Source organism: Falco punctatus (genome assembly GCF_963210335.1).
Source record: "Falco punctatus genome assembly, chromosome: 3".
NCBI classification, from domain to species: domain Eukaryota; kingdom Metazoa; phylum Chordata; class Aves; order Falconiformes; family Falconidae; genus Falco; species Falco punctatus.
In genome coordinates, this window is record NC_137582.1 from 102,014,588 (window position 1) to 102,029,589 (window position 15,002).

Consider the following 15,002-nt stretch of genomic DNA (forward strand, 5'->3'; position numbering starts at 1 on the left):
CAACTGCACAGTGGGCAGTACTAGCAACAGAGCAACCAGCAGGCTGAGACAAGCAAACCTTCCTGTCCCTCAGGCATTTGGTCCACTTTGAGGCTTCCCAATACAAGGAAGACATTGACATACAGATGGTCAGGGAGCTGGAGCACGTGTGTATGAGAAGAGGTTGAGGGAAATTAGTTTCTTCAGTGTTAAGAAGAGAAGGCTGAGGGGGCTAATTTTTCTGTCTACAGCTGCTTGATGGAGGGCATAGAGAAGGGAGAGATAAAGTCTTCTTGGAGGTGCACACTGGTAGGACAAGATGTAATGGTCACGTTGCAACAAGGGAAATTCTGATTAGAGATCAGAAAAAAATCTTTACCGTGACAGTGATCAGATGCTGGCACAGATGCCCAAGAGAGGAGATGGAATGTCCATCCTTGGACATACTCAGAACCTGCCTGGACAATGTCCTTAGTAACTGGTCTAATTGAACTTGCTTTGAGCTGGAGGTGGAATAGATATCCCCAGAATTCCCTGACAAATTATTCTGTTCTGTGCAAGAAAGCTGAATCTAATCTTAACATTTGTTTCTACACTAAAAAAAAAAAAAAAAAAAAAAAAGGTGGGTGTTTTTGAGAAAACTAATTGCCATTTAGTAGTAATCATCCAGTAATATTACCTTTGTGATTAGATGGATTTTAGAGACAGAATTGTTTATTTGCAATTCATTTGCACATGGTGGGGGCAGGGGGAAAGAGGAGAAGAGAAATTAAAAAAAATTAAAAAGCATGACTAAATGCAGCAGGGTGCAGAACATATTGCTGAACCCAAATCAGTCTGTGGTAGCTGTGATGCCTGCTCCCAAGTTGCCTCCTGGTGTCCTGTGTGCTGATTCTTATGTAAGTCACATTGAAACCATTAAAAATTATGAGTATTTGTAGAACATAACATAAAAAGTCATATTACAATTGGTGTAATCTACTGCTATCTGAGAATTTTCATAAACTATTACTGTATAATGGTGCCTGCTAGCACTGCTATAATTAATTTAAAGATAGCATTTTCCACTAAAGCCCCTTATTTTGCAGAGCTTATACATCTGATAAAAATTCCTCCCAGGCTGAAACTAGGTACACAGGGTCTTGACTGTTGAATGAATTATTCACAAAACATTAACAGAAAAAAATATGATCAGTTCTTACAACATTTTAAAATGGGCATTGTTTTACTAAAATAAATGCGGCAAGTGGAAGCTGGAAGCGACAAATAGCTGCTAGCTTTAGCAGGAAGGGGAAAGAAGTGTTGATAATGATACTCTTGAGTTGCACAAGGAGACTGCAGCAGCTGTGTCTCACACCTCCTTTTCGCTAGCTACACAACCTCAACAATATTTCCAATTTTAAAACATTAGTTTTATTTACTATATCTCTCTTTTTATGCTTACCAAAAATGCATCTACGGATTTTTCTTTGGCATACAATAATAGTCAAAAAGCATAGTGATGTTCTTCATATTTTAAAAGTAATTTTCTTTGCTTCTTTGAAAGTCCTGTTACCAAATAATTAAGAGTCAAGTAATCATTTTATAGGACAAATGGAACAGTATAGTCCTGTTAGGGAAAAAAAACCTCAGCAATAATTCTGTTATAGTCAGTGAAGATCCAGCTGTTGTATCAGAGGAACATCAAATGTCGACAAGTGGACTGCCCTTTTGAAAAAAATCTCCCTCAAAGTTGCCTGACAGCAGAACATAACACCCTTCCAACCTCAGCCTCTTCCAGTCAGTGGATGAGCCTCCATTGCTTTCATACTAATGAAGACTCTCAAACCTCAAGTTATAACCAGTTTCTCTCTCCACGTCAGGTCCGTTGCTTTTGGCATTGATCCACCTCATTGATCCCTTCTCCATTATGGAGAACAGCAAGAAAACACAAAGAGGAATTTTTTACCCAGCTGATGGCTGAAATGTTATGGGATGTTCACAAGTGAACATGGATAAGTAACATGGAAAGTAACAAAGCTGTTGCTGAAGAGGCTATAGGCCTTCTTTTAAGAATTCTGGCTTTGGAAATTCAGCTTTCTGTGATGCCAGAGACCATGAACTTGCAAGGGAATGGGTGCAGTTTTGTCACTATGACCTGGAGCACCCAAGGGATTTGAGCCACCAGGAGTCCAGTGAATTAGAACTCCACAAAAGAGCATGGTGTAATGCAAGATACATGATTCGTAGGGTGTCAGTTGGTCTTATAACTCTTTAGAAATTGCTTCAACTGAAACCTATTTTAGGGAATGAATGGAAGCAATGGTGTTTGGATCTTGATAGATATTAGAACTTTCTGTGGAATTGGTATATGCAGTTCTTTTTCTGATTTGTTGTGAAAAGAAGCTTTTTTCAGAAACTTTTCAGAACTTGTCAGTTCCTTACTGGCTTTCCTACTACAGATTTTAAACAAACTATACAGAATTCTGTCTTCCTTCCTTTTCCAAACCTACCATCATATTCATATTAATTCTGAGAGAGCTGTTTAGCATCACTGATGACTGGTCAGATCAATTGAGATTCACATAAAAGAATCAAAGAAGTTTTAAATGGTAGTTGGTAGAATGCATATACAAACAATATTGTACATTAATACTCACTGAAATCTGGAAGAACACTATGAACACTAGAGTTTACTTTTTCAAAATATTTTAGTAAGTATATATACAAGTTTGATGGAATTTGAAACCTAATTGCAGAGGTAAATAAAACAAAGATTCAAAGCACAAATTTAATTTTAGTTACAGGTAGCATTTCTTAAAAGTGTTTTGTTCTTTGTCACCTACACTTCAGAATCTGAATACTGTAGAAATAGCTTCCATGAAAGCCTGTGTTCTAAGAAAAGATTCATCATTGCAAGGACCAGGAACTTTAATAAGAAAACTTGTTAATTTCCAGATGATATTGAGTAATACATTGTATTAAGAATGATATGCTGTATATTATTAAGATTTTATTCAAACTAATAATAATTGCCCTTAGGCTTGGCTTTAAAAAGCATACCCCTTCACTCTGGGTTCAAAGACCATCAACTGCAAAGTCATATTGCATATTGATGTGCAAACTTGTTTTGAAAATGTGAAGCATAATTCACTTGGGTATCTGTCAATAATCATTATACACTCTGACTGAATAGAGTGTAGGAAGCCATGTTTGAACTTGCTAATCGGACAGGAGCAAATAAATTGTGTTTTCCTTGTGATACTAATTACTGAATTTAAATGTCAGAAATGTCAGGGAAAAAATTATATATGGATAGCTAAAAATTTAAATGGAATTCACTACTTAACTTTCATTTAAGCTACAGGTTTTATATACGGTAATGGTACAACTGTATTATTTTGTAAATCTGTTCTCGCTACTGAAGATATAACATTAAGGTTGAATGTTTTCTGTATAGGTCTTAATGGCTTGACATGCAAGAATATCTCAGGTTTTACTCATTACTTTTAATAAATTGTGTGAATATGACATATGTACATCTGCTTTGAAATAGAGACATTGATTTATGACACTGTTTGCAATACTTATCTAACCATCATTTTGGTCTTTGTGATTGACCAGAAGACTTTACCACCCTTAGGAAAAATCTGCAATTGTGAAATATATGCATTAGCAACAAGTTTAGCATAGTATTTTGCACAATGTGATTGAAAATTCATCAGAAGAGTTCAGGATACTGTCTTTTGAGGTGACAGAAAAGTTAGGTACTGAGCATTCTGATTTGAATTTTACCTACAAAAAAATCTAAAATAATGTCAAGGCAGAATTAGTGTTTGGGTTTTTTTGCTTATTTCATCAAGAAAAGAAAAAGCTTGGCTACATTTAATGCTTTTAATTCTAAATCTAGATTATGGGTAGTTGTCCACGGGCAAAATGAATAACTTCCATGTCTTTAGTCTGAGCAAATACCAGTCATGGTTTGCTGTCTGAGAAAGCTGTAGTTCATCAGCTGATGGGGGAAGAGGTAGGAAAACAGGGAGGAGGAATTTATAAATGGCTGTACCATCTCCCTTTATTGCAAGTAGCAGCAAACATCACTCACATCTACTTTAAAGTACAGATTGTGGTGGATTTGCTGCTACTTGGATTTATACTAGAATATAATCCCTATTTCCTATTCAACACACATGGAGTCATAAAAAAAGGGGGCTAGAAAAGACCCCAGGAGGTCACCTGCCCCATCTCTCAGCCCCAAAGCAGAATCAACAGTACATAAACCATCCCTGACAGTATTTCTCTCACTTGCTTTTAAGAACAGTGCAGTGACAGAAAACACACTACCTTCCTAGGCAGTTCATCCCAGTGCTTCATTATTTTTGCATTGCAAGGTTTGCCTAGTGCTTACCTTAAATCTCCTTTCTTCACTTTAGGCTTACTAGTGGTCTTATTGGCGATGAAAATGGAGAAATGGAGTTTATTACATTCCTCGTTGTGGCAGGATGTGGTATATTTGAAGATGAGTATGTCTCTTCTCAGTATCCTCTTTGCTCCATAATTCCTGATCATCATGGCAGAAAGGATGTAACAGCAACATGGAGGAAGTAGGTCAAGGCCATTCCATTTTGTGGTGGCACCATTTTATGCTATGCTTAAGTAAGTGTAAAACCACAACTGAGGAAATGACCGCTATTGAAATGTGGCCAGGGGTAATGCACGCTATGGTCAAGAGAAGGACTGAAACTGAATCTGCAACAGGTGAAACCAAACGTCTCACTACAGAACACCTCCCAAAATAGCTGTAATTTTCCAGGTGAATACCTAACTCTGTATGAAGCCCCAGCTCTGCTCAAGAGATATCAAGGAGTAGCTGGAGAGTGTCTCCACTATTTCTGAATGTGCTCAGTAGGTGCTGAGTATATTGATGCCATTTCTTTCTATTTAATGCATCACTGTTAAGCCAGAACATGATTACTATTTTCATTTGACTTACAAGTTATTTTGATTCAACTTCTTCATTACATTGCATACTGGCAGAAAGACCTGAGAAAAAGTTAAAATACTGCTCCTGTGATAGCTCACCCAGGAGACTCTGAAATTTGCTTCCATAAGACTTTCCCTCTAATAAATCTTGGTCACGTGTCTGTTGGTGGAAACTGAGCCATAGCCAGCTATGGGAGGAGGGGCACTTCAAGAGAACAAATTTTAAATGAAAATGTAGCTATGCAGATGATGATTTAAAGTTTTTCTACATTCTTCCACTTTGTCAGGAGCTTCACTTCATCCCCAGAACATTATTGGCAGGACATGACCACTGACATCTCTTGTTCTGTGTTACTCTTGTGTAATTGCCTTGTTTCACTGCTTCAGCTTTAGTTGGAAGGCGTTAAAAAATTTAGTAAGTACTGCTACATAATCTTTACTTGGTATCTACTTGCTTTCAAGAGTACAGTGATCTCCTGTTTCCTGCCTGGAACTTTTTAATTTTGCACCTGGCTTGTGAAACAGATTCCTAGACAGCCTTAATTATTTAACAAAAACAATGACTTGGTGTTCTGCAACATCAGGGACTTCTGTTAAATAAAATGCAACTGTGTAAACATGAGACTCTCATCCCTCCCTAGTCTTCCTCAGTTCCTTTTATGAAAGATGAGAATGAATGCATTTACCCTTTTTGCTTCCAGTACAAGCACCAAACAGTTTGTTTCTGTATATTCTTCTTTGTACTGAGGAAACTTTTACAATTTAGGGCCTGATAGATCAGTAAACTCAGGTGTCCTTTTAATTTATTTGTAAACAGCCACATTGCCTCCAATGCATTAATGATGAGTCACATGGATATTCTGCCATGTTTCAAGTTTAAGGCAGGCACTTTGTTTTTAGAAGTCAAGTCCTCTTTCAGAAGCAGATTTCCATTTAATAATTAGAATATCACTCCCCTTCAGCTTCTATTGGATATTTCACTACCCAGCTGTGGCTTGACAATGATACTTAGATTAGAATAAATTAAATGAAAGCCAAAAAAAACCCAAACAACCAGAGAAATCTTCTTTTTTAATTAAAAAGAAAAACAACACCCACCTTTGTGTAATTCTAATTAATCCCAAAATATTATAGGATTATATAACAATAAAATCTGGTAGTGTTGCTGATTATTAGGGGCTGTTTAGAACTTTCTGCATTAAAACTCTTTATCAATAGTTACGTGCTTTCTCAAACTGGAACTTTTTTTCTAGCACAGATTAAGAAAATTACTATAGGATTTGCGTAAGGAAAACTAGAGCCTTAAAGGCTGTTTTGGTTCTTGTGGCTGAAAATGGGTCTGGGCAGCAGAAACAAGTACGGAGCTTGCCTCTCCTGTGCCCTTGATTGCCCCAGTGCTGGACTTAAACAAGCACCAGGCTGGAAAAGAGACAGTGGACCAAGGAGCCAAACCCAACTAGAGGGGAATTGGTCGGGGGGTGCGTTGTAATGAGTTGCTGGCAAGGGGAGGTGGAGGCTGTGGCTGAGAGCAGGGCAAGGGCGAGACCAGCAGCATCATCCCTGGTCTGCTGGTTTTCTTTTTTAATAGAAGGCTGTTGAGCAGGGGAAGGACAAGGGAGATATGAGTATAGCTGTGATTTCAGTTTTTGGTGCCATCACCCAGAGCACAACACTGATCCTTTATAGTTATCATAGTAATGTAAAGAAATTAAATTTAAATAATGTATCTATAAAAGTATATATAAAGGAAGGGATTGCAGAAGTAAGTAATTAATTAAATCCACTTATCTTGCTTACTGGCAAATTGCAGAAGTATTTTGTCCTCATTTTCTTCTCACTGACATTCTAGCTCCATCCTTTCTAATGATCTCCCTGCTGTTTTGGCTCCGACTGCTCTTAACCACATGCAAAGGTTGTCTTTCTTTCTCCTATCAGCACCATCCCAAGGCACAGCAATGGGTATGGGAGAGGATAGGCTGCTGACTTTTGCTCTTGCATGTATTTAGGAAGGACAAGATAGTAGTACATCCCCCTCCTCATCTAGCCTAGAATATTCACAACCTGCAGTATTTTAAATGCTGAAACTCTGGAGTTAAATGGAGACCTGATATTTTGATTTCTGAACCCTGTCACTTCTAATTATTAATTACATGCACAAAAAAATTAAATAAATGCTTGTTTTAAGGAAACAAGTTACAGGCTGTGGACAAGGAAGTTGTCAGCGATGCTGTACACTCTCTGTATGCACCTGTGTATCGATGTAAAGCAGATGGAGGGATGTTTTCAATGCTACCTGCTCTACAGAGGGGTGCAATTTGTGGCTTAACAGAGATTTGCTGAAGGAATGTCAGGGCTTCCAATTCATGGAAAACATTGTGGTCACATCCTGCCAAACACACTGATAAAAATCAGCCTTTGTGTTTCTTTATTTCAGGGCAAGACTCTTTAGGGATTTCTGGATTGAGAAATGACAGATGTTTCAGCTCTTGCAGTTGTTGAGGAAGGATTGAACTAGAGAATTAAAAATAATATTTAAGTGCCTAAAGAGAGGCTGGCAAACACAATGTGGTCTTTTATATAAAGTCTTCTTTAGCAGGGGATGAAGACATTTGTTTGCCAATGTAATAAAGTAGTAAATGAACAGGACTCTGTTCCTGTCAAATGAGGCTGGAAGATTGTTCAGTTCAAGTAGAGATACTTGGACTTTATGTCCCAACATTCAAACTGTGTTTTGCTAAACCATCACACATAAAATGTGCAATATTTATAGTAGCTGATGGCTTTTCTGTAAGTAAGGGAAGGGTTGTATTTAACCTCATGTCAAAGTAAACATTAAGGCGGCTGTTCATCATTTTATCAATGCTATTAATACAGTAAGCTTATGAATCAAAATGCTAGGCTGATTAAGCAGAAAAAGACAATTATGAACACATTTTCATGAATTCTGGCAACCTTCCAGTCAGTCATTATAGGTGGGATTATCAAAACACTTCAGCCTTGGGCTAATGCTGCCGTTGCCATCAATGCTTGTCAGTCTGAGTAGGCCTCGCCGCCTGCCTTTGTTTTTGCAGGAGATGGGATGATTCAGGCCCATCATTTTTTATCCCTTTCTCATGCCCATTTCAGGACTGGCCACAGACTCAAAGTGTCAGGCACGCTGGAATACGCACCTATGTATAATAAAGCATGCAATCATGCATAGTTTACATCATCTAGTGGTGTATGAATGCCTGTACAAAGGTATATAACAACCATCATACTGAAGAAGACTAAAAATACCTTTTCCAGCCAATATGCAAGTTATTTAAATGTGGCTATTTTAGAGAAGATTTCTTTATGGGATTCAGAGCTGGGTAAAACGCGCAGGTGGCACAGAGCTATAGGCTCCCCCATTGATCCGCTGTCTTGACAGGTGCTGGATGCCCAAGTTAAGCTGCTGACGGATCGGTATTGACACACTGTAGATAGGAGAGAAGCAGATGCGGCTCTCTGGGCAGAGGGACCTGTGGGCTGGAGCAGAGAGACCCTTTCGAGAGATCTGACGGACAGCAACGCCTCAGCTGCAGCTTGTGCTGTTGTGTTTATTATTCAGTTCATTGATAAGGCTTGATCCTGAGGAGAGGTGGAATCTGCTGTTTTACGTAGTGCATATGTCCCCTTTTCACTTTTCAATGAATTCTCCACCATCACAGAGGCTAGGAAAAACTGTCACCTCCAAACAGAGGTGGCTTATTGTGACAGGCACAGGGTGTTGTACTTCTCTGGAGCAGACTGAGGGATACCCAGGGGGCAGGAGTGTTGTTACTGAGATTATTTTTCCCTTTCTTCTTTTAATTTTTTTCCTCCCCCTCTTGAAATAAATAAATAAGAAGGAGGATATTTTAGATTTAAAACAAAGTTGTAAATTTAAAACAACCTCTCTCCATAATGAATTGTCAGTTACTTATTGATTTTTTTAGCTACACAGTCTGTAAACATTTCAAATTAAGTGTGTCTTGTCATGCTGTTCCCCCGCTCGAAGGTACCATTACCAAAAGCACTCCGAAGCTGCATGCCAGGGCCACTCGCTGCTGGGCTGGTTTTGGGGGTGAGGAGGCCACCACCAGCTCTCCTCCGTGACACCCAGTGGTGCCACCTGTATGGAAGCCGGGAGGGAGCAATGGAGCTCCTGATTTGTTTTACTTGTTCTACTTCACTGCCTTAGCTTATCATTTTTGTCATTTTTGCCCTTTCCATCTTGCCTGTACCCAAGGGGTCAGCATGTGAAAAGCACTATATAGTGTAAACATCGCTGTGAAATAGCTAATTTGCCACAGTGGCAGGGGGTCTCATTGCTACTTCTCTACCTCCTTTTTCTTTCAAACGTTTGACAGCACTTCCTCCTCCTGCCACCTCCTGACCTGAATCAGGGACACAACGTGTGATCATTTGTTCATCAATTATGTTACATCAGCAGGATAGGAGGTTTTCTGGGGTCTGGATCCCCCCACCTTTTTCCCCCAATCTTTCCTCTCTCCTAAAACTTCACCGTAACACAAGAAGAAATAAAAGCGGGACAAATCCAGTCTTGCCTAAAGACCAAATGCCCGTACTGGGGGAGTGGGAATGAGTGGGAGCGAGCAGAACAAGATGGGTGTTTATGTTTTGAACCTTTTTTGATGTGTGAGTGCTGATTCCCATGTACTGCCTGCACTGAGTCAATGCAAAGTCTTCGTGCCAGTTCTTAGCCCTCTAGTGCCTGAGTTTTGTCACATCCACAGTTTTCTTTCTCCCGTAGCTTTTATGTGACCCCCGAGCTCATAATATTCCACACGCTGAGTGTCAGCTGAGCCCAGACAAAGAGACCTTTCTACTCTGGCAGAAATTCGTTAAAGTCTCCGGCATCAGAATTTACGGCAGCTTTCTTTTGAAATGCTTGACATTTCCTCACAATTTCTTAGATATACTTGGTGGGTAAAGTGCGTCATCTTTGTTTGAATTTATCACACATAATAAGCCATTTTCTCCCAGTTTAATGTCATCCCCTCGGTAACCAGGAGGTCGAAGGCAACAACGCAAAAACAGCAAATTTGTCAATGGAATGTGTAAAGCTTAGTATAAATTTATCTTGTCCTAATCCCTTGGCCCCTTTTCATACCATGATTTTTCATATGCATATGAGAATTTTCAGAGTATTGGTTTCTCACACATTTCACTGCCCATGGACAGAGCTGAAATACAGGCTGGGCTGTCAACTTCCATCAAGGCAAATTAAAAAAAAAAAAAAAAAAAAAAAAAAGGTTCCATACAGTAAACTGCATTTCACCCTCCCAACCTCCAAGCTCTTTGAAGCTGAACACTGTTCCCTCTATATTTTTTTACTTGCATAGAACTCACCAGATCCTCTGTAGAAATAAAATTAAATAAATTAAACTGATCAATAACTTTTTCTCCTGATGAACTGAAGCAAGTTTCACTGAGGCCCAGATGTTCTGTTTTCTAGAATCCTGATTTAAATAAGAAGAAAAAGAAAGAAAGAAAGGAAAAGAATCTCAGTATATGCCTCAGGTCATCCACGCAAAGACTTCAGATGGCAGTGCAACTCCCAGAACGGGTCCTTCCCTGGGTGCTCCCTGCCTGCACCTAGCCATTGCTGTGACATTTCCAAGTGAAGATCCCCTGTTGCAGAGGTTACCTAACTGTTTATTCTTAAAATAACTTTGAAACTTCAGGCCTGCTTCTTCTTAGAAATTGGGAAAAGGTCAGTACATTTATTAAAGGGATAAATAGCTGATGTTAACTCTTAAAACAAGGTATCCCTGAAGACATTTACTGTAACCAGGAGTTACACCGAGTTTTATTAGATCAATTTTGTGTGTTAAAGGAACCCTGTGATACTCCTGTAGTCCCAGGTTTACAAGAGGATTCCCACAGCAGCAAGAATAAACAGAAACAATTCTATGACTATTTCTCTAATTTATTAGTTGGGAAAAAATGAATCACATATTTGATCAAAAAAGAAATAACCCAGGCATAGGGATTTTTTTGTTGTTGTTTTTGTTGTCTTGTTTATGAAAAAATGAAGGTGAAATACACCAAGACTTAATGGCAAAACTATCCATCCTGGTTTAATTTAATAAAATTGTCCAATCTAGCTGAGGACTTTATCAGGGCAACTGCTTAAACATGAATTTATCAGTTTGGACTCCACGAGAAGTAGCAAAGCAGAAACATGCGACTCAGACACTTGCTGTACACCAGGTATGTTAATAATCTTGGAAGCTGAAGGTGTTATGCCAAACATTTTTGAGCATGGTGGGTTTTTTTAGATTAAGTTTTCATGGAGGCAACATCCCTTTAAACGAGCGACAGCTGATGGTTCAGAGTAACCAGCCTGCAGTAGGTGGGCCTACTCTGTCACATAACTATTAGACGCCCACATTTGTTTCGTGTATTCAGATGATTATTATATGGTTTGCTGGTGGGAGCAGCACTGCAGGAATGATTCAGTGGCATTTCCTTAGGGACGGTGAGTGAGGATTTACGCGGTCTGAGACTGAGGCAAATCATGTCCAGCTCTTCTGTTCATTTCCAGTCTCTTAATGATGGGCACAAAATCTTACCAGGCCAGTAATATTTCTGTTCATGGTCCATTGTAGAGCTGGGAGAGAAAAAAGCACCCAGCAGTTTAATATGAAGGAGAAATTCGTTGAGGAATCACAGGACTCTTGGCTTTGGATTCTTGCTGCCTCTTCTTGCCAACCATTTCTTCTGTGACGCAGCCCAGCCAGCCCTGCTTTAGGCCTCTTGCATCACAGCTTCTTACATTTAAAGCCAATGAAAGGAAAAGTTTCTTTGCACGGAGTTTAGCCATTGTGGTATTTTCTATCAGTGAAGGTCACTGAGACAATTTGCTGGAACTGACTGGACAGAAAGACTGCTTCATGTTTTGGCTGGCAGCGTTTGTGGCTATGTAATCAAAACTAGAGGTAGTAAAATCCAGCACTCACAGGGGATCAGCCTTTGCCTTTGGGGATTAGAAATTAAGGCATGCCACTGGGAGTATTCTATGAGTAATCAAATGCCTAAAAAGACGTTCAGCCTCTCCTGCTGCACAGGCACTTGCCTCTGCAGGAAGGGCGATATGAGGAAACACTGACAATTAGTCTCATCTGCTCTGGAAAATCTTGTCTTATTAAAATCGGCCCATAGAACACTGTTTCGGAACTAGGTTAGGTCTGGACTTTGTGTTGGTTACTTCCTGATGGAAGAAGGTTTGTAACAGCTAATAGAAAAAAAGATACATTTAATATAATTCCACTGGCTGCTTTAAACGTATTCTAAAAGATGAACACTGTTATTTTTGTTAAATAATTTTGTCCAAAATCTCCAGGAATTATGTATTTCACCAAACATAATACATGTGACGTTTTATGGAATAAGGTTTGAACACAGGAGAAGAAAATTTAGCTACAAGCTTGAAATCCATGGGTTAAGCAGCTCCTCTTTCGTAACCTTTACAGCATGGTTGCTCCTTGTCAACATGAACATCGGCAGCCTCGTGGAAATCTGCTGTTTGGGAAAGGTGTTGGGAAGTGAACACTGTGCATTTAACCCAGGTAAGGAAAATTCTGTTGGCTGGGTTAGGAAAGGGAGTTAGTAAAGGGATGGGAGTTGAGGGCAAGCGGGGGGCTATGAGTACATCATGCTACACTTCCTTCTGAGCTGTTCCTTGTCTGACCTTTTAGTCGGTTCCTTTGGAGGCACTAAAATGGAAAGCTTTCCAAGGGGAAAGCAATGGAAATGCAGCTAGTGGAAAATATAATATCTCCTCCCGTTACTCTGGGTGACTGTTTAAATCCATTTACATATGTGTTTGTCATATTTTTCTGGAGACTTTGACACTTTTTTATTTCCACAATTTCAAGGTGCAGTAGAATCTTTGTTATACAGAAAAATCATCCAAAATAATGCCAAATGATACCATTGGAACCATTAAAGTAGATAATCATAAGGAAAGCAAGCAGTTGATTTTGAAGACTAAAATATATATGTTCTTGAAAGGAAATGTAGTGATCATTACCTTTAGAAATCATTGCTATGATAAATATTTTGCACAGAAAATAAACTGAACACCTGCAGTTTCCAGCATAATTATGAAGGATCATCAGAGATGATGATGATGATTTTATATTTTTTCTTTTGAGGAGTAGGAGGGAAGAAAGTTATCAATTGGGGACTGGTTCTTTTAGATACACGATATTTTTCTTCAGTTACTTAAAGCTTAGTCCTATCTAGTCCTGAGCTACATGACCTATTTTCTCTTTTGTCAATAGATCGATTGTATTGACCTTTGTACACCTGACCATTTTAAGAATTAAACCAGAGAACTATAACTGACAAAACACCTAATTTTCTCCTTTAATAATGTTTTTTTTTCTTATAGAATGAGCATATTTAATCAACTGGCATTGCCTATGTGATTAAATATATATGGTATTACAGCAGGCAGTACAACAGTTATCCATATTTCAAGCCAACGTTTTATCACCTGGCAATGGTTAATGTTCTGAGACTGTTGTCCCAGGCCTTGTGATCTTACATGGCAGCTGATCTTACTGATCTTAAAAAAAAAAAAAAAAAAAAAGGAAAAAATCCAGTGTAAATTAATTGACTTAAACTAGGTGAATGCAATAGGGCACTGGCAGGAAACATGCATGAAGGGTTGTGAGTCCAGTGATGACTTTCTAGTATTTCTTTTGCTGATGGCAAATTTTTGAGGTTATGCTGAGCAGCACTTCACAGGTGAATGAGTGACAGCTAAGGATGCTTGGTTAGTACTGTGCAGACCCCCAGTCTCTTGTTTTCTGCATGTTCTACCTTCCATGTTTTGCCTTTTCCCAGAAGCTTGTGGAAGGAGAGCTTAGAACATAACAAATACGTCACTGCATCGCATCGTGTGATCATTGTAACATGGACAGCTGATGGCACTGCTTTGCAGGAGGACAGAAACATAAGGTGTAGGAAAACTCTCTAGTTCTGCTGCTGCTGCTTTTGGCTGCAAGTGAGTTCCTACTGAATGATTTTCAGACACAAACTTCAATTTGAAACACTCTGATGCTATGCACTGCACTGCAGGAGCTTTGGAAAATATATGACTGATTGGCTGCTGAGAAGGTCAAATATAGAGTCGCTATGGAGAGATGTATCTTTACCTCATGCTACGTCTTGAGCTCTTGTCAAGTCCTCACAGCCAAGCATAGAGTTCTTTTCAAAGCCTCAAATATGTTTTCCTTCCTTTGGTGTCTAAAGGCAGGTGGAATTTTCTCTAGTAAGTTCCTCATGGCTGTGTCGTTCTGTAGCTCTGTTACTCATCATGTACACAAGCAGGGTCTTAAATCTTTGGCCCTTACACTGAAATTGATTTTTCAGTAAAGATGGGAACTGTTGTATTCCACCCACATAGTAGAGAGATTTCTGTACATAAAGTGGGGATGTGCTATCCTGGCAATACATCGTATTTACCGTGTATTCACGTCGTTCTGCAGCCAGTGGGAAGAGAACCACTTCCCTCTGGAAGACTGTTGCAAAGTGGGAAGAGAACCACTTCCCTCTGGAAGACTGTTGCAACTAAGCAGGCTGAGGCAAATTAATTATAAACATCCAACTTTAAAAAAAAAAAAAATGTAGCCTATTTTTGCATTCACATAATTTTCAAAATGCCATAGATGTTTATACCTGCCCCCCCCCCCCCCCCCCGAATTAATGTGCATATTGCAAAGGAATAGATAAATAGATGAATGCAGCTGCATAGTGGTACTGAGTGTAACAAAACATGTTGGACACAAATGCTGTGGTAAAAAATTAGTGACAGATCACCAAGGATAAGTGAATTTGAGGTTTACTTCAAAAAAAAAAAAAAAAGTTGTTAGGATTAAAATAATACACTTTCCACTAAGAAACTTAAGAATTGGGTTCACTTAGTTCATCAAAAGAGAAACTGAGAAGCGACTAGATTCCAGTGTATAAGATGGAGCAGGAGAAAATGCCGAACAAAAGAGTTCTTTAACCTAATGAAGCAT

The 15,002-nt window shown here is 39.0% G+C and overlaps 1 long non-coding RNA gene across 1 annotated transcript; it reads right to left on the reverse strand.

Annotated features, from left to right (window-relative positions):
- Positions 1–575: 575 nt before the first annotated feature.
- Positions 576–14,588, reverse strand: LOC308061180. Its single transcript, XR_013927115.1, has 2 exons — positions 14,503–14,588; positions 576–14,462 (listed from the first exon to the last, which is right to left on the reverse strand). It is a non-coding gene; the product is annotated as an uncharacterized lncRNA (long non-coding RNA).
- Between the last annotated feature and the right edge of the window lie 414 nt (positions 14,589–15,002).